The following is a 19,537-nucleotide window of genomic DNA, read 5'->3' on the forward strand; positions in this document are numbered from 1 at the left end:
TGTTCGGCCTTAGCCTTGAGCCCACAGCTGGCGCCGAAGGGGTAGCCGGATTATGATGGTAATTTTTCTTTTGCAACAACTCATGAGAATTTCAAAGCTGTTCTTTAACACTCTGACACTGGTCTCTCAATCTCCCGTTGGAGAACCACGAGCTTCCCCATGATGGTATCAAACTTGCGTTCCGTGGTGTTGTCATTCTTTTGCTCAGAGAGCCAATTCTGAGAGCTCACGACTGCATAACCTCGCTCCCCCAAATTTGTCTGATCTTCTCCATACATACTCACCCCCTTGTACACTGCAGTCTTCTTCAGCTTCCCTTTTGTCTGTTCCACCTGCTCTCCTGACTACTCAGAGCCTTTAGTTGTTCTGGCCCGAGACTTTGGAATGCACTTCCATCAGGTTTCCGGACTACAAACGCTCTCTCCACTCTTAAATCATGTCTTAAAACTCATCTATTTAAAAACTGAATACCCTACATCATGATTCCATCTTAGTCGATTTTTTACCGTGTTTACTTTTATACTTGCTTTTATACTTTCATACTTGTTTTTTTTATTTTTCATTTACCTTGTGTTTTTATTGTACTAATTAACCCTTTAAGACCTACCATAGAACCAAGTCCGCCAGAGCTTATATTATATTTTTACATGGTGTGGTGCCATTTTTGGGAGCATTTCAAGTTGCTATACATCAATACAACAATTATAGCCCAGATTTTAATAATATATATTCATTAAGTGCAGAGTAATTACATAAATTGCAAAAAAGTGCAATAAATTACAAAAAAATTGAAAATCGTTTTTGCTTTTTTAACATATATTTCTAGTTAGAGAAATTTAAGAGGCTTATCCCTCAAAACTGTAAATAAAAAAAAAGTTGCACAAAATAGTTTCCTACCACAGGAAATTTATTTTGAGTGTCTTCATAGTTTTATTTTTGAAATACACCAATTTTTATATACTGCAGGAAAAACGAAAATAAATATTATACTGCAAATTTGCAAAAAAGCAGCATATGCATCAAAATAAACTATTTACAGCAATGCAATATGAGTCCTAAGCATCCCAGAAAAGACACAGAAAGTCATAAAGTCAAAGATAACTTTTAAAAACACCAGTTTAGGCCCTCAGGCCCTGATGGTAAAAAAGAACTACATTTCCGCGAAAATGACATCACTTCCGGTTTCGGGCAGGTAATGGCGGACATGCAAAAGTTCGCGCTGACGTCTGTTCCAACGTAGGAAGTGTTATGAACAGCTGATTGGATCGGCAAGGCGTGTTTCTGGAATATCATGTTTTTGTTCCTGCAAGCGCTTTTTATGCAGTTTTTGCAAAGCTATATGTGGAAGGAAACTGTGACCTAGGACAAGCTGATGGCATAAGATGTAAGTACAACTCCTCCGGTTTCATATGCAAAAATAATTATTGCGCTAGCTTACGTGGTTGCAGAGCTACCGGGATTTAAAAATAGTTATGCAAAACAGAGCGTGCCTGCTCCGACCGGCTCTAAAGGGTTAAGGGGACCTTGAGGGTCTTTAAAGGCGCCAATAAATAAATAAATGTATTACCACCATTACCATCATTTATTTATGTGCTTAAATCACAATAAAACATTCACATATTAAAGAGTTACACATATGAATAATAAATAATTTAACTATTGGCATGTAAGTACAAAAAGCACAATTTCAGTTCACAATTGCAATATTAAGAATTTTTTAATTATTAATATACTATGACTGATTTTTGCTCATTAAATATTTTTTCGTGTTCTTCTCAGGTTTAAACAATATGATAAAACACTTTGGGGCAAATATACACAGCATTAGTCCAAAGCTGGAGGCCAGAATGGCAAATATTTCCACAACCACTGTAAATTTTCCAGGAGAGCTGACATATGCTGGGATAAAGGTGATCCACACTGCACAAAATATCAGCATGCTGAAGGTGATAAGCTTGGCTTCATTGAAATTATCAGGTAATTTGCGAGCTAAAACAGCTAAAACAAAGCAAAAGGCAGCAAGTATGCCTATATAACCGAGCACAACCCAGAAGCCAATAGCAGAGCCTAATGCACATTCCAGGATGATTTTCTCCTTGTATGTGGTTAGATTTTTTATTGCAAAGGGAGGGCTCACTACCAACCAAATAGTACATATTAAAATCTGAATAAAGGTGAAACACATAACAGTCATTCTTTGTTGTGGAGGACCAAACCATTTTATCACATTACTACCTGGAAGTGTAGTAATGTGATTTAAAAGCCATTAAAACCACTATAGTTTTCCCAAGTACACAGGAGATACAGAGCACAAAGGTGATCCCAAATGCAGTGTGGCGCAGCATGCAGGACCACTCAGATGGTGCTCCAATGAAAGTTAATGAACATAAAAAACACAGAGTGAGAGAGATGAGCAGCAGGAAGCTCAGCTCAGAGTTGTTGGCTCGGACAATTGGAGATGTCCTGTGATAAAAGAATACACCTGCGGTGATAATGGCCAGTAAGGCACCCAGAACTGAGAATGTGGCCAGGATGATTCCAAGGATGTCTTGAAATGAAAGAAACTCTATGGGTTTAGGGATACAGGTGTCTCTCTTTGAGTTAGGCCAGAACTCTTTGTGGCAGGGTAAACAGTCAGCTGAATCTAAATCAAAGAAATACATTTTTTTAAAAAAGAAAAAGAGAGATTCTTTTTTTATTTTATTCAATTTTACAGATATTGATAATAATCATCATTCAGTTTTACCTGTAATATTATTAATCTCTCCCTCAGGACACAGTATACAATCATAGCAGCAGATGGGTTTTCCTTTCTGCAGTACTTTACGAGTTCCTGGAGGACAACTGTCAGTGCACACTGACACTGGCACCTGTCAAAGACATAAAGGAAGTGTAATAGATGTAAATATTTTCTGCACAGCTATAAGGATTTCATACTCATTGAATTTAATTATATAGATTCTTGACTCATTACTTTTGTGCTATCTTCCATCCAGTTTATGTTTCTGTTAATTCTAAACTCCTTGCCCACTGGTAGTGACGCATCATACAGTCCTACAGTTACTATCTCAGTGTTGCCACTCTCGTGGTTTTGCCAGTTTACCAGCTCATAGATAGCCACAGGATCCCCATTAGCATTAAAAGACACATCATAACCATTTTGGGAAAAATTTACTTTCTTCAGTTCAGTTAAAACCTGAAAGGATGAGTTAAGACAGAAAGAAAAGAAATAAAAAAAGTTTGATATTTTAAAAATTAATAGTAATATTACACGTCATCCATGTGAGATCAGAAATAATAAAAGACAATGACATTAACATATACGTTTAATCTTACCTGTTTGGGCTCTAAGTTGGTTAGTTTGTCACACTGAGTTGTGACATTTTTTCCATGACACACTGCATTATGAATGGCATGTGCTATTGCATACACAGCCTTGTACACCATGTTAGTAATTCTGAGCTGAGACGTGTCAGTGTATTGGCTTTGTAGATTCTGTATGTCTTCATTTCCATCACAAACTTTCTCGTCTACAGTAGCAGCACCTACAGAAAAATGAACAAACATAAACATATCTTTTCACCACTGAACTTTGATCTAGATTTCATACTTTTTATTTTGATAAATCTTACAAATTAGATGTTTTTCTGTAAGCAAGAAAACTTTCTTACTTTTTTTCAGTCTACAGTTGAATGCATCCTCCCAAAACTCAGTGAGCACTGACGAAGCAGCCACTTCAGAGAAAGAGAGATTCAGCAGGAATTCTCTGAGACCTGGGATTGCAGACTTCGGAATACCAAATCCAATGGCCCCAGCACAGAAACTGAACCTCGTTAATTCTGTGTTGGTTACCCATGATTCACTGCCTATCCACTGGCGAGTTGGGAAAGGCTCACGTGAAAGCTCCTCCAACAGGATCTTCATGTCTCCAAAAGATGCAAATGCCACAACAACTAAAGCTTTAGACCTTGAGATACAACATAAAGCATTAAAAACATTTTTTGACTGTCTCATGATATGACATGAAATATTACTTAAAAAAGGAACCTAATTTCAACACATACAATAATCCACATGTTATATCTGTGATATAGAAACCTGCGGATAACATCTGCTACTTTCTGAATTCTGCTCTGTGGGTCTGTCCGATAGAAAGATACAGAGTATTCCACACAGATCCCCTCTTTCTGTGCTGCTTGGAGAAAAGAAGCCATGCCATTATTTCCATAATCCGAATCTGACCGAACAGCACCTATCCAAGTCCAGCCAAAGTGTTTTACCAGCTTGGCTAGTGATTCAGCTTGAAACTGGTCACTGGGAATTGTTCTGAAGAAATTTGGGTACTGCTGCTTGTCAGACAAGCAAGCACATGTGGCAAAGTGGCTAACCTAAAACAAAACAAAAAAACAGTGCTACTCATTAAATAACTGTGCATTCAAATTTTATGGAGATGTAAATTTTGTGCCAAAATTAAAAAAAATACATACTTGAGGAATGTTAAAGGGACTTATGAGACGTGAAATGCTGATGGATGGTGTAGACCCAGAGTCCCCGACAACAGCCATCACCATACCAGACTGAGAACAATTGTTACCAGTGGAAAACACAGGGTCGAAGCTATTTAGAAACTGAAATGCCACATGCACTGCAACAGGCACTAATGCACATGAATCATAGATCTGGTATCCAAGCTTGATTCCAGGTAGCAGGTCTGTGTTGTTATTAATCTCTTCTATGGCAAAGATCATTGCACGTGAGAAGTGCAGCCCACGGGTGTCAATGCTGTAGACAGTCAAGCAAGTGTTAGAATTAAGGCTACAAGGCTACATATGAAGGACATTTTGGAGGATTGAACCACTGTCAGATAACTACTGGAATTTATCTTTTGTTTTCTGGGTTGACACTTATGAAACTGTTGCTTAACACACTTTAATTTATGAAGCTTTTAAAACTGGAATAAAACTTAAAATTAAATGAAAAATTGCAAATTATCCAGCATTATTGCTTTACATTTGTTTTTGGTGCGACACAGAGATAATTCAGCACCTTTAAACACAATACATGTCAACTTTAATCCCCCATTATACAATCCAATATGTTGTTATCACACATATCTCACTGTTACTGACCTCCCTTTGCATTTCACAGGCTTTGGTATGCTAGAGTAGTTGTTATAAAATGTATCCATGTAGGCATGAAGGGAGAACGATCCCCCAATAATAAAATCTCCATCCATTGAGAATGCTGGCAGACGAGTGCTACCCTGGAGCTTACAGTTCACAGATGAAACCAGTGTACCAGCATGAGCTGCTGTAAACCTATTCCTATAATTCAGACAATCTAGGCACACAGCCAACACAATAACTGAGTTCAGCTGAAAAAAATACACTGCTAATATCAGACCAATTGTAAGACCCGCTGTCTCCATCCCTGCCTGATGTCAGTGGTTTGTATATGAGTGTAAGAGAGTTTTACTGGTTTATATAGGTATTTTGACAAAGGCTGTTTTTTTTTTCTTTTTTGTTTTCTTCAAGAGGGCGTGCCCCTATCCAGTGGTGGTTGATCAAGTCTTGAGTGTAACCTCTACAGTGTTTCCATGTCTGTGTTCTCTTCTTGTAAAATATTTTCAGCTGGACTTTATATTACAAATTAGAACTAACATTATAATAGTGGGGTATTAATTTTTAAGTAGGGAGAAAATAATAAAAAATTACAATTTATTTCTATGAAATTATCAAGATGTTACTGAACAGGAAGCGGAGTATCAACTATGGATTTTTAAATTTAAAGAAACTGAAATTTAATTAGTGAAATAATAAATAGTGATCATGAATGGCAAGTAAAATAACAATGTCTATGAGGCAAAAATTTTATATTTTATATATTATAGTTATATAGTATTTTTATTTGAGTAATTTTAGTAACAATATGATAATCTATATGCTATAATGTGATAACGTAGCCTTTGGAAGATTTTTTTCAAATTAGTGACAGTAATCTAGAAGTAACCTCATTTTATTACTGGAGTTTGTATCACAACAATAGGGAGTAAATGCTACCCAAACAGTGCAGGAGCCTCCTTACATCCCAGACTCTGTATTGCATTGTGTTGGACTGGGGTCCATTGTGTATGGATGTGACTTCTACTTGTCCCCTACTTTGTGCTGTGGTTGTGTTGTTCTGAATTGAATCATGTAGCGCATGATCAAGCTGATTATTTTGAGGTGTGAATGGCTTGCCTAAAACAAACTGTGTGAGACTGGCTAGCTGGCAAATGATGTTATTATTATTATTATTATTATTATTATTAAGAAGAAGAAGAAACAGAATAACCAAAGCAATAATTGTACTAGAATTGTTGCTTTCCAACAATCCCACCAATGATAAAGCTTGTTACCAAATTTCGTAGTTCATGTGTAATCACATTTGTTATTACATGTTTGATAATAAGAATCGGGAGTATTAAATGGAAAATTGCCTGTTTCAGTTTTCCATGTTAATAACCTAATAAACCAAACTTAATTCAATTCAATTTTATTCATATAGCACCAGCAGTTACCTTAAGGCACTTTATATAGTAAGGTAAAGACAATAAAAAAAGAAAACCTCAACAATAAAATAACACCCTATGAGCAAGCAATTTAAAAGAGCAGGGAGTGAAAACTCCTTTTTACTAGAAAGAAAACTGACAGAGCTATGTTCAGGGAGGGGAAAACATCTGTGATGGGAGGAAGGCAGGACAAAAAACAAACTGTCAGCCAGGGACCAATACTAAGTAATGATTAAATGCAATGTGTAAGTACATAGTAAATGAAAAAGTAATTAATGAAGAGACACTTTGGTGTTGGTGGGCCTACAGAAGATCAGGTCATGCCGTTTCTTTGGGCTGTGCCCCGCCAGAAACATCTCAGTGAATTGGCACCTTATTGTGGTGGACTGGTTTATAGTTTCCAGTGATCCCAATGGCTATGTTGTCAGGGAGCTTTATCTCCCCCCGGTAGGGTCTTCTAAGGCAAATTGGTCAGAGGTGAGAGGAAGCAGTTCAGTTGCACAGTGTTACTGGACCCTTACCCTGGAGCCACGGCTGTGGAGGGAGTTCAAGAGAGAAAATCTGTTTGCTGTACATAATTATAAACCTGTGAGATTGTTAAAAAAAAATATTTTTCTCTAATTCTTAAAATTCTATTTGCAAAATAATTCATACTTTTTTTTTTCAAGAAAACGTTAAAAGATTATTTGTTTCAACAGAACTTTTGGTATTTGTCAGCCTGGATACAGAGCTTACCATTAGAGAAGTCAGAAAGAAACTCTGAATGAGAGCCAGGTGGGTGATAGATATGTCATACTCAGTATTAGTTCATTTTGACTTTTTTTTCCTCCAGGTCTGAGACACTGAGCAAGCAGTCTCCAGCCCATTCAATTCATTTCAATTCAATTCAGTTCAGTTCAGTTCAGTTCAGTTCAGTTCAATTCATTACATTACATTACATTTTTTACCAGTTGCTTCAAGGCACTTTATATTGTAAGGTAAAGACCCTACAATAATACAAAAAACCCCTGAAAAGACCCAAACAAGCAGATGACCCCCTCTCTAAGCAAGCACACTCTGGCAACAGTGTGAAGGAGAGGCTCCTTTTTAACAGGAAGAAACCTCCAGCAGAACCAGTCTCTGGGGGTGGGTGTGTGTGTGTGTGTGTGTGTGGGGGGGGGGGGGGGGGGCAATATGTGAAAGAGAGCTAGAGATTAATAACAAGTAACGATTCAGCGCAAAGTAGTGTATAAACATACAGCGAGTAAAAAATGTGAAGGAAAAAGAAACATTCCGTGAAACATGGGAAGGCTCAAGCAGCCGAGACCTATTGCAGTTTAACTAAGGGAGGATTTGGGGTCACCTGATCCAGTTCTAACTATATGCTTTATCAAAAAGTAAAGTTTTAAGCCTAATCTTGAAAATAGTCTAGGTGTATTGAACCACAAGCAAGCAGTAGGGATGAGTATCGTTTAGGTTTTATCCAATACTAGAGATGGCACGATACCACTTTTTTATGTCCGATACCGATACCGATATCATAAATTTGGATATCTGCCGATACCGATATGAATCCGATATAGTGTTTTTTAATCAACAAAACTGTTTTTTAAATATCTTGCTGCATTTTGTATAAGTTCATACTCAAGTTTAAAACAACAACTACACTAAAGCTATTCTGTTATACCTGTATGCAAAAAAAAATGTCATAGTTCAGCAATACTGATCAATCTAATAAACTTAAACCTACACCATCCTCCCTATTCTGGTATTTTAAAGAGTACTTAGCATAAATATTAAGCAACCTAACTAATAGGGTTCCAACTCCCAGCAACAACAAAAATAAATAAATAAAAAATAGGGAACCACCCCTCACGCTCCACCTCATGATGCTTAATTGACGTAATCAACCTTAATTTGATGCAGTGTGAAAAAAAATGCACAGAAATCAATTATTTTTCAAGAAATATTAAATAGATTCAACATCTTTCTTCAACAAAATTGCAGACTGCACAGATGGTACCTTCCCAAAGGAAAAAGTACTATAGCTTACTAGGGTATATATATTAGACTTAATAGTCACTATATACAGTAATGGACTTCTATTCATTTTGCATCAAATTAAAACTTTGGGTGTCAGATAATTATTTATTAAAAGCTAGACATTTTAAATGAGAATAAGAAAGAAAAGTATGTCTTTGTGCCCCCTTTTCCCTGTTAATGCCCTATCGGCCCCCCTGGCTAAACTTTGCTATATCCGCCCCTGCACAGTTACCAGCGTCAGCTACGTAGAAAAAGATCCTCGAGTAGAAAGTAATATTAAATACATTCTAACAACAGCTGATCAAGCTTAAACGTGCTGCTCTATCACGTGATGCATACTGCTCCGACGTGCTAACATTCTGAGGTGAGTTACGGCGTGTTGCAAGTTTTGTGAGGTGCTTTCGTGATATTTAATGGATCGGATTACATTTTTTATTTTTCTCCGATATCCGATCCAGTAATTTAGGTCAGTATCAGACCGATACCGATACGTAATATTGGATCGGTCCATCTCTATCCAATACTAGTGCCAAACCGGTACTTTTGAAACGGTGCCAGTGCTCAAACGGTGCTAGAACTGGTGCTTAAAGAATGGAGAACACAAACGTTGTCCAAAAACCTCTTATGTTTTTATTTTTAGCAGTCTTTTGTTTTATGGTTACTCCACCGTTGAAAATGGATGGAGATCTTTGTCTATAAATTTTGTCGCTGCCCTATGAATTTCGTCCACTTTTTCTTTGGTAATTTTAGCCTTTTTGGCCAGGGTTAAAGGAGTATCTGCCATCAAACAAGAAGACAGCCGCATGTAACTATGACTGTGTTTGCTAGTTCACCTTACATGCATTAATTTAATAACGTGGTTAGCCTACTCAACGTAAATTACACACAGACAACATTAAGCTACTCGCCGAGAGAAGAACGGCTGCTGCTCCCTAATCAGTAAAGTAACGGGATTACGTTTTTGGGGAAGTAATCAGTAATTAGTAACTGATTCAAGATGGCAAAGCGATTTCGGATCTCAGCGTTATATCGGTTGCGGAAATCGCAATCCTTGAGCTTGGCAACATCGAAAGGGCGTACGAGGCAAGCATCTTGTCTTGTTCGTTTGAGCCGCAACTGGAGCTTTGCCATAACAAGATAGTGGTCAGACCCAACATCCGCGCCGCGTCGAGTGACTACGTCAGCAGTAGCTGACCTCCATCGCCTCGATATGCAAATGTAGTTGATCTCATTTGCTGTTAGACCACCAGGGCTTTTCCACGTCTTCTTGTGAATTTGCTTATGACGAAAGTATGAGTTCCCGACGCAGAGATTGTTTGCCGCACAGAAACTAGTCAATCGCAGGCCATTGTCATTTGTATTCGCGGCCGATCCATGCGGGCCAATCATCTGCTCAAAGCCATTTCGATCAGGTCCAATCTCTGCGTTGAAGTCGCACATGAGTATGACGATGTCATGCCGGTGCACCTCGTCCAGAACCATTTGAAGCTCGTCGTAGAAGGCGTCCTTGTCCATGTCATCGGCGTCCTCGGTCGGAGCACAAACTTCAGTCACAGTGGTTTTCTCATGGGTGGAGATAAATCTTGCCACGATCAGTTGTTCAGAGACTGGTCGCCAACTGACCAGTGCGGCTGCCACTCGTTCGCCCATTTCCAGTCCATCTTACCTCGCTCAGGCCCAAGATGTCCAACATGTATCGCTCAAACTCGCGCAGCACTTGTGCAAACCGTCCACTCTGGACTAAAGTTCTGACGTTCCAAGTCATCAGACGGCGCTCTTCACCGCTAACATCTCGTATTCGATATTTCTCTCTTGTCGTTTCCGTAGCGGTAAAAGTTTTTATGGGGTCGAGTTGCTAGCCCAACGCCCAACCCTCCTCCTTTCTCATCCGGGCTTGGGACCGGCCATGGTGGAATTCAGGAAAGAAAAAAAAAAGCACCGAAATAAAGCACCGAAATGTGCGTTGCTTTTTGGTCTGGTTACTACCGTTTATGTCAGATATCGGTACCCATCCCTAGCCAGCAGTCAAATTGCACTTTTGGGATGATATGGTACTATGAGGCATAGTTTTTCAACATAACTCTGGGACAGGATGTTTCTGATTTTAGAGATATTGTGGAGCAGGGAAATTATTTTACTGCTATTGTTAAATAATCATCATCATTACCATTGCATTAATAATATAATCTGCAGCATTGATATTGTATTCAGAGGTTTAAACAGTGTGTGTCTTTTAGAAAGACTAAGTTGCAGCCTGACAGGAAGTTGCAGAGAGTTTGCAGAAGTGAAAGCAGAGTCTAAGTTATTCTGAGCAGGTTAGACGAGGCTATTTGAATTACTAGGTTATTCAAATTGTCTGTTATACTTTTATATTCTTTTACTAAGCTCTTAGTAGAGGTTCTTGATTAAAACATTTATTCAACATAGTACATATAGTTTCAGTTAGGTTATTACACATAAGGATGAGCCTCTGGTCTGGTAAAAGGTCAGAAGTGCAACGGGTGAGATGAGAGGGCATGTAAGGTCAACACATACACACACACACACACACACATTAGTAGACTCATTTATAGGTGAGAGGTTGGTCATGTTTGTCTCTGGAAAGAGGAACAGCGTCTGGTAGGATGTGGGGCTCGTGTTCCAGACGAGACGAAGACAACGTTCTTTTAAACTGTGTTAAAAGTCATTGTGGTTTTGATTTGACGTGTGTATATATTCTGTCTGTGACGTATGAAGGGGCGTCGTTAATTCAAACCCTGATGCTATAAAAATCTGTGTATGCTTTGATTAAGTCGAAGATTAATTCCTGTCTGCATACAGAGTGGTCTTCCCACGCCTGTATTCATTAAAATCAATTGTTTGACCAAGATATTCTGGACCATGGTTGTTTGTACTCTCCTTCCTCAATATTATGTGAACCTTAACAATATTATGCCAATGTAAGAAATGCACTCCTGCATATTTGTTTAAGATGCACTTTGAAGGACATATTTTAGCTCGTAGCCACCTTGCTATCAGCATGGCCTCTTCACCTGTCCCTCCTGCACTTTCCTGCTCATTGTGTCAGATGTTTAGTTACTCCTCAGCCTCTAGCAATTATGTTGCTTGGAATAAATGTAACCTATTTTTAACTCTGGAGGCCATGATCAATGAATTGGAGACTCGGCTTCACACCCTTGAAAACCACATAGCTAGCCAGTCCCCTGTAGCAGACTATCCCAAGCAGCCAGGGAAACAGGCTGGCTGGGTGACGGTAAAGAGGAAGCATAGTCTTAAACAGGTCAAAAGCAACTCGAGGAACTCCAGGAAGTATCTGGTTAAACACCATGTTCCAGAAATGTTAAGGCCAAGTACAAAAACCTCAGTTTTATCTGAATTTAGAAAAAGGAACTTAGAATTTTGGTCATCCAAGTCTTTATGTCTTTAAGACATTCTTGCAGTTTAACTAACTGATACATGTCATCTGGCTTCATGGCTTTAAGATTAAAGCATTAACTAATGGTAAAACATCTTTGAGAAGTCCTTTAGAAATGGGGTGTAGCAGACAAGTTGATGATTTGTAGGAAGTGATTACGAAAGTTAACTGTTGCAACTAAGAACCAAATGTCTCATAACAATGGGCCAGACACCATATAATCCAGAAGCACAACCCAAAATACACTCCATGTGATGCGATTAGTGCATTTTCCAAGTCCACAAAACACATGTAGAATGGTGGGGCAAACTCGCACAAACCCTCAAATATCCTTGAAAGCATAAAGAGCTCATCCAGCAACTAGAACAAAAACTGTATTGTTCCTCCTGCATCTGAGGTTTGACTAATGAACGCTAATGAATGCAAATTATTAGACATGTTTAAATAAAATACCAGATATATTATTGATAGATGCTGAAAAAGCTTTCGACTCTGTGAGATGGGAGTTTTTATTGCAAGCAATGCTTAGATTTGGGTTTAATGGGTCCATCATTACAATATTGAGGGCTTTGTATAATAGCCCAACTGCAAAAATAAAGATTAACGGTGAACTTTCAGATGCTTTTAAGCTTGAAAGGTAAAATAAAAGGGATTAATATTGCTGGAAGTGAGCAGAAATTGGCCTTGTTCGCAGATGATGTCTTGGTTTACTTATCAAAACCTACTGAATCACATATGGAGCTCATGTCAGTGGTAAAGGAGTATGGGCTATACTCGCAATATAAATTGAATATACAAAAAACACAAATTCTTAGTAGCCCCAAAAAAAAAAATAAATAAATAAATGAAAATAAATAAAAAATAATAAATCTGCTCAGCAAATACAAACTAAGCTGTGACAAAAGAACTATCAAATATCTGGGCATAAACTTATCAATGGATATAACCAGTTTGGAAGAAATCAACTACCCCCTACTTAAAAAAGATATCATGCTAGATATTAGCAGATGGTCATTAACCCCTTATCTAAGCATCTCTTCTAGAGTGGATATCATAAAAATGAATATGCTCCCAAAGATACTGTACTTATTCCAGTCTGTTTCTATAGAAAACCCTGATAGATACTTTGTAGAATGGGATATGATCCTCTCAAGATTTATATGGGTGGGTAAAAAGCCAAGAGTTAAGTTCATAAAAATTCAGCTTCCCAAGGATAAAGGAGGATTAGGCCTCCCTTGCCTACAGGACTACTACAGTGCAACACAAATAAGAAATCTGGTGGGCTGGTGTAAACCTGGATACTGTTCAAGATGGAAAGAAGTGGAATTGTCCTTGGGAGGTAATTTCCCTATCGGGGCACTGATAGGAGATCCGTCAGAGTTACGACTCCTGGGAGACCCGGGCAACCCTTGGATAGTAAGTTCAATAAAGATATGGGAAAGAGTACTTAAAAAGTATCAATTAAACCAGAGGGCCGGATTCCTTAAGTGGTTTGCATATGACCCAGAATTTTTGCCTAGTAAGCTCGACTCGACATTCAAAACATGGGCAAATAAAGGTCTCACCACATACAGTACCTTGTTGAAAAATGGAAAAGTGATGAGTTTCCAGGACCTTAAGAAAATATTTGGGTTAGAAAATCAAGATTTTTTTAGATACTTGCAACTGAGGCTCTTCCTGAATATGAATATATGAATGACTAACCTCGTATTGTGGATGGATTATCTCAGTTGTTCTCCTGGCTGAAGTTTGGTCCTTTTACAGCATCCTGCCATGCGATTACATTTGTTCCTGACCACCGAGAACACTCACGTTAACTTTTATCGAGTGGAAAAAAAGTTAGCTTGTTTATATTATGCTAACATAGCTGTGTCGCTAGCGGTCACGTAGCACATCATTGTATACCAGCTAGCCCAACTTCAGTAACCCTACAAACATCACTGCTGTTTAGTTTTCTGTCTTCATTTATGCTGGAAGTGATAGCAGAGCTGTACGTTTTAATTTGTTTCCAAAACCCCGCAGTCAGGACATGCTATATTGTATTTAGATAGAAGCTAGCGAGCTAACTCCCTGCTAACTTCTAACTCCGTTAAATGTCATAAATTCCGTTTTCATGGATGCCTGGATGTTAAACTCAATTGTTACACCTGGTAGAGCAGAACGCTGATCATTTACACATTAACTACACACTCCAAACATGCTAAACCTCACAAATCTGGCAGGGTTTTTTTTGTTTTTGGTCATAAGCAGAGAGTGCTTGCTAGCGCTGTCCTTAGACAGTAAACGTGACGAAACTATTGACGAAAAAACGCGTATATATTGTTTATCATGACTCTGGTTTTATGTGGCCTATCAACACAATTTAAAAACTGGTATATATCACATTGCTGCTTTGTCATCTTGAAGTGGTCATGTGATTGGCTTACCACGACTACTTTATTCTTCCTAAGTCAAACAGCAGCACTCATGCGATTGTTTTGCACCCTTAGCTCCAGGTGTTGTGCCAAAAAGTGGTCATCCGGCAGAAAGTGATTGCCGTACGCGGGAGCTGGTTAAAGCTGTAGCGCCCAGATTACTTACGTAGTCAGCTACTTCCATGCAACTGATATAAGATGCAGTAAGCTGAACACAGCTTCAACCGTCTGTTTGTTGAAAAATAGTAACACGACCGCACTGTATTTTCTTGTTAGTAGTGGTAACAGTGTTGTAACAATAGAAATAGAAATTAGTTAGATTACTAGTTACTGAAAAAAGTAACGCCGTTAGCAACGCCGTTAGTAACGCCATTACGTATAACGCCGTCATTCCCATCACTGGTCGTCCTCCTTGTCTGCATATTCTGCTTTCTCAACAGAATGCATGTTAGTGGGATTCAGAAAGTTCTTTGAAGTATTCCTTTCGCCACCTGTCTATAACCTCAGTTGAATGTCAGCAGCACCCCACATCGACTGTACATGTTCAGAGTGGAGCACCGGTTTCCCTGCTTGAGCCACCTGATGATTTTGGTTTGCCAGAATTATTCAAGGCAGTCTGAAAGTCTTGTTCTATACCCTCACTGAACCCATCCAACACCCGAGTTGTTCCTTCAACGACTGCCCGAGCCACACTCCACAGCTACCCCTAAACTCCCACAGGCTAACCAAGCCCAATGGGACTCCTTGCGCTTGATGGCTCCTTGATGACGTCCTCTCTGGTAACCACCATCTAACTCAGGGATTAGGGGTTAGCACCACAACAGGCACCAAGCACCTTGCAGCTCTTTGGAGCTGCCTCAGCAATGGAGGTGCAGAACATGGACCATTTGGGTCCCTAGCGTCCCTTGGACCTGCCAGGCTGTCCCAGTGCACCCAGATTATTTCTTTAGGTGCACCAGGCTTGTAGTGCATGCTCCCCCATCACCTGATCCAACTCAGACCAGAGTCCAGCCATTCTTTAGGAGACTGATTCAGTGTTCCCAGTAGCCAGCTTCGATAGCAAGAAATGGCCAGGGCCTCTTCCCTGACTGCCGCTGGACACAGCCCCTACACCGCCTTCTGCTGTTTATGGCCCTACAGTAGAGTGAGTTATGCCGTTTCTTTGGGCTGCAGGACCACCTCTGTGACTTGCCAACTTATGATGCTGGATATTACGGTACACATGGTCTAGTGTACCATAACCGTAGTACCGTAGTGTTCCCTATTTCCCCCTTGAAGGACATTTAACAAGTTGGTGGAATTGGGGAGTACAGATTTCAAACATGTCTTATTAAAGTCCCCAGGAACAATATGGACATGTGCACTCTCTACTGTTTACTGATAATAAGTTAGATGTGGTTGAGTGCTGCGCTAACGTTAGCATTGAATAGGAATGTAAACAATGGTAATTATGGCTATCGTTAGTTTGTGGGGTAGAGAAAAGGGTCTGCGCTAAATGGACATCGCCTCCAAGTCCAGTGAACAGGGACCGTCTTTTATTCTACTGTTATGGCACCAGTCCTGAAGCACACAAGCATAGAGCCCACCAACCCTTCCCTTACTGGAGTCTTGGTTGTGGTCCTGGTGGTGTAATGTCTGGCCAAGTACAGTGGGGCAAAAAAGTATTTAGTCAGCCACCGATTGTGCAAGTTCCCCCACCTAAAATGATGACAGAGGTCAGTAATTTGCACCAGAGGTACACTTCAACTGTGAGAGACAGAATGTGAAAAAAAAATCCATGAATCCACATGGTAGGATTTGTAAGGAATTTATTCGTAAATTAGGGTGGAAAATAAGTATTTGGTCAATAACAAAAATACAACTCAATACTTTGTAACATAACCTTTGTTGGCAATAACAGAGGTCAAACGTTTACTATAGGTCTTTACCAGGTTTACACACACAGTAGCTGGTATTTTGGCCCATTCCTCCATGCAGATCTCGAGAGCAGTGATGTTTTGGGGCTGTCGCCGAGCAACACAGACTTTCAACTCCCGCCACAGATTTTCTATGGGGTTGAGGTCTGGAGACTGGCTAGGCCACTCCAGGACTTTCAAATGCTTCTTACGGAGCCACTCCTTTGTTGCCCGGGCGGTGTGTTTGGGGTCATTGTCATGTTGGAAGACCCAGCCTCGTTTCATCTTCAAAGTTCTCACTGATGGAAGGAGGTTTTGGCTCAAAATCTCACGATACATGGCCCCATTCATTCTGTCCTTAACACGGATCAGTCGTCATGTCCCCTTGGCAGAAAAACAGCCCCATAGCATGATGTTTCCACCCCCATGCTTCACAGTAGGTATGGTGTTCTTGGGATGCAACTCAGTATTCTTCTTCCTCCAAACACGACGAGTTGAGTTTATACCAAAAAGTTCTACTTTGGTTTCATCTGACCACATGACATTCTCCCAATCCTCTGCTGTATCATCCATGTGCTCTCTGGCAAACTTCAGATGGGCCTGGACATGCACTGGCTTCAGCAGCGGAACACGTCTGGCACTGCGGGATTTGATTCCCTGCCGTTGTAGTGTGTTACTGATGGTGACCTTTGTTACTTTGGTCCCAGCTCTCTGCAGGTCATTCACCAGGTCCCGTGTGGTTCTGGGATCTTTGCTCACCGTTCTCATGATCATTTTGACCCCACGGGATGAGATCTTGCGTGGAGCCCCAGATCGAGGGAGATTATCAGTGGTCTTGTATGAAGGAAAAAAATGTCCATCCCGGTTTTCCCTCCAAGGCACGAGCGATAAGCAGAGTTCTGTCCTTTCCTTCTAAGATTCCTAATTATTTAAAGTAACACTCAGGTATGCCATTCAGCGTGTTAGTACGAGCTCGGGAGCAGCTTGGGAGAACAAGAAAACAGAGACTGCTTTAGGTTGCCTTCCCAATCGACTCAAAGGTTTATTAAGTATACAACAGCTTATATAGAGAAAAAAAGGTTCGTGTGTCAGCAAGTTCTCAGTTCAAACCGGTACAGACCAAATAAGGAAACGTCTTCCTGCCTTGTGAGCAGAGAAGTATCCTTTGTGTAGTTTATCAGTTCAGCTACAATTTATGATCATCCCAGCAAAATACACTCCTAGACATAGAATACAGAGTTCTTTCATTAGTGAATTCTGAAACAAACCACCTGGCCTTTAACGAGCCTTTTTCTAAGAGATAAAGAAGGGAGGATGGGAGTAAGGAAGTGGTCTCGTCTCTGTGGTGTTTTCGACCTTGGGGTACCAGCCTGTGAGTCTTACACATCAATTCTTGGGTCAGAGAGAAAGAGAAAAACAACTAGTAAATGGGCCTTATTGAGTAACAGTTTTCACTACAAAGCAATATCCTGTAAATGCTACCGTGGTATCAAAATATCACAACATTGTATGTCTTCCATTTTCTGATGATTGCTCCCACAGTTGATTTTTTCACACCAAGCTGCTTGCCTATTGTAGATTCACTCTTCCCAGTCTGGTGCAGGTCTACAATACTTTTCCTGGTGTCCTTCGAAAGCTCTTTGGTCTTGGCCATGGCGGAGTTTGGAGTCTGACTGTTTGAGGCTGTGGACAGGTGTCTTTTATACAGATGATGAGTTCAAACAGGTGCCATTCATACAGGTAACGAGTGGGGGACAGAAAAGCTTCTTACAGAAGACGTTACAGGTCTGTGAGAGCCAGAGATTTTCCTTGTTTGAGGTGACCAAATACTTATTTTCCACCCTAATTTACGAATAAATTCTTTACAAATCCTACCATGTGAATTCATGGATTTTTTTTTTCACATTCTGTCTCTCACAGTTGAAGTGTACCTCTGGTGCAAATTACTGACCTCTGTCATCATTTTAAGTGGGGGAACTTGCACAATCGGTGGCTGACTAAATACTTTTTTGCCCCACTGTACCTCTACTGAGGCATTAGGAATGTTTGGATGGAGCCAAGATTCCGTCACAATCAGTAGACAACACTCCTGGACAAAGCAGTTGTAGTAAATCTCTGACTGTAGCTCTTCCGTTTTGTTTGCTGGGATCTGGCATTGCTGAGGAAGATGATTGGAAGTGGGCTGTTTGTGTTGCTGTTTTGCAGCTGGAGATAATAGCCAGCTCTGCATGCCAGCTTTTGTTTATTCTCCCTGCACCATCTGTGTTGTTTGTTTTTCCCCAAAATAACCCATGGTGCACTCACAATCTTGGGTGGGATACTGTCAGTCCTATCCAAATTAAAATCCCAGTTCAGGCTGAAGCTGATATCTATTAGTTCTTGTAATTATTAGTTCCTGTAACTAACAGACATCACCTGAAAGTTATCAGTGCATTGCAGGACAACATAACAAAATGGCATATATAACACAAAAAGGCTTATAGAGCAATTCAGTACATAGAGGATGCCATCATTATCACCCTTCACAGAGGGCTGAGTCATCTGGAGAACATGAACAGCTAGGTGAGGATGCTCTTTGTGAACTACAGCTCAGTGTTAAACACCATAATCCCATCCTTATCAACAAACTGGACCATCTTCACATCCCCCCTGCCACCCGCTCCTCGATCAAAGATTTCCTCACCAACGGGACAGATCAGTCAGACTCATCCCCTACCTCTCCACCAAACTCTCACTCAGCAGTGGATCCCTGCAGGCCTGCATTCTTAGCCCAGTACTGTACACCCAGTATATTGCTGTACACCAGGGGTAGGCAACCTTTCTGATGACGAGTGCCATCTAAAATTTCCTCAGAAGTCAATGTGCCATATGATTGCATTAGCAATAAATTTAATAATGTTCTATATTAACAGTTACACACTATATAGAACCACTTTATAGAATTATATTTGTTCTCAGATGTTGGCAGCTATCAGCGGATAGTTATCAGCTATTTTGAAACCAAAAAAAGACACTTTTTATCCATAACAAGAACTCCATAACAGCAAATGAACTGTACAACAGAAAATGCAAATGCTATTTATGGTCTCCTCACAACAACGATAAGAAAAATAAACTGGACCAATATAGCATGTTTGTTAATACAGAGATACACATGTTAATGTGTAATGTCGCATTAACTGGCATTAACTCAGCCAGTTAATGCAAGACAAATCTAGCTGCTCATTAAAGCTTTCTGGTT

General features: G+C 39.9%; 1 pseudogene; it reads right to left on the reverse strand.

Moving 5' to 3' along the window:
• Positions 1-1,732: 1,732 nt before the first annotated feature.
• Positions 1,733-4,748, reverse strand: LOC146559901 (extracellular calcium-sensing receptor-like; annotated as a pseudogene).
• Between the last annotated feature and the right edge of the window lie 14,789 nt (positions 4,749-19,537).

This window comes from Mchenga conophoros, linkage group LG14 (assembly GCF_057382185.1).
Source record: "Mchenga conophoros isolate Kocher_MC1m ecotype Shallow Benthic linkage group LG14, M_conophoros_male_GT1.1, whole genome shotgun sequence".
Taxonomy (NCBI): Eukaryota; Metazoa; Chordata; class Actinopteri; order Cichliformes; family Cichlidae; genus Mchenga; species Mchenga conophoros.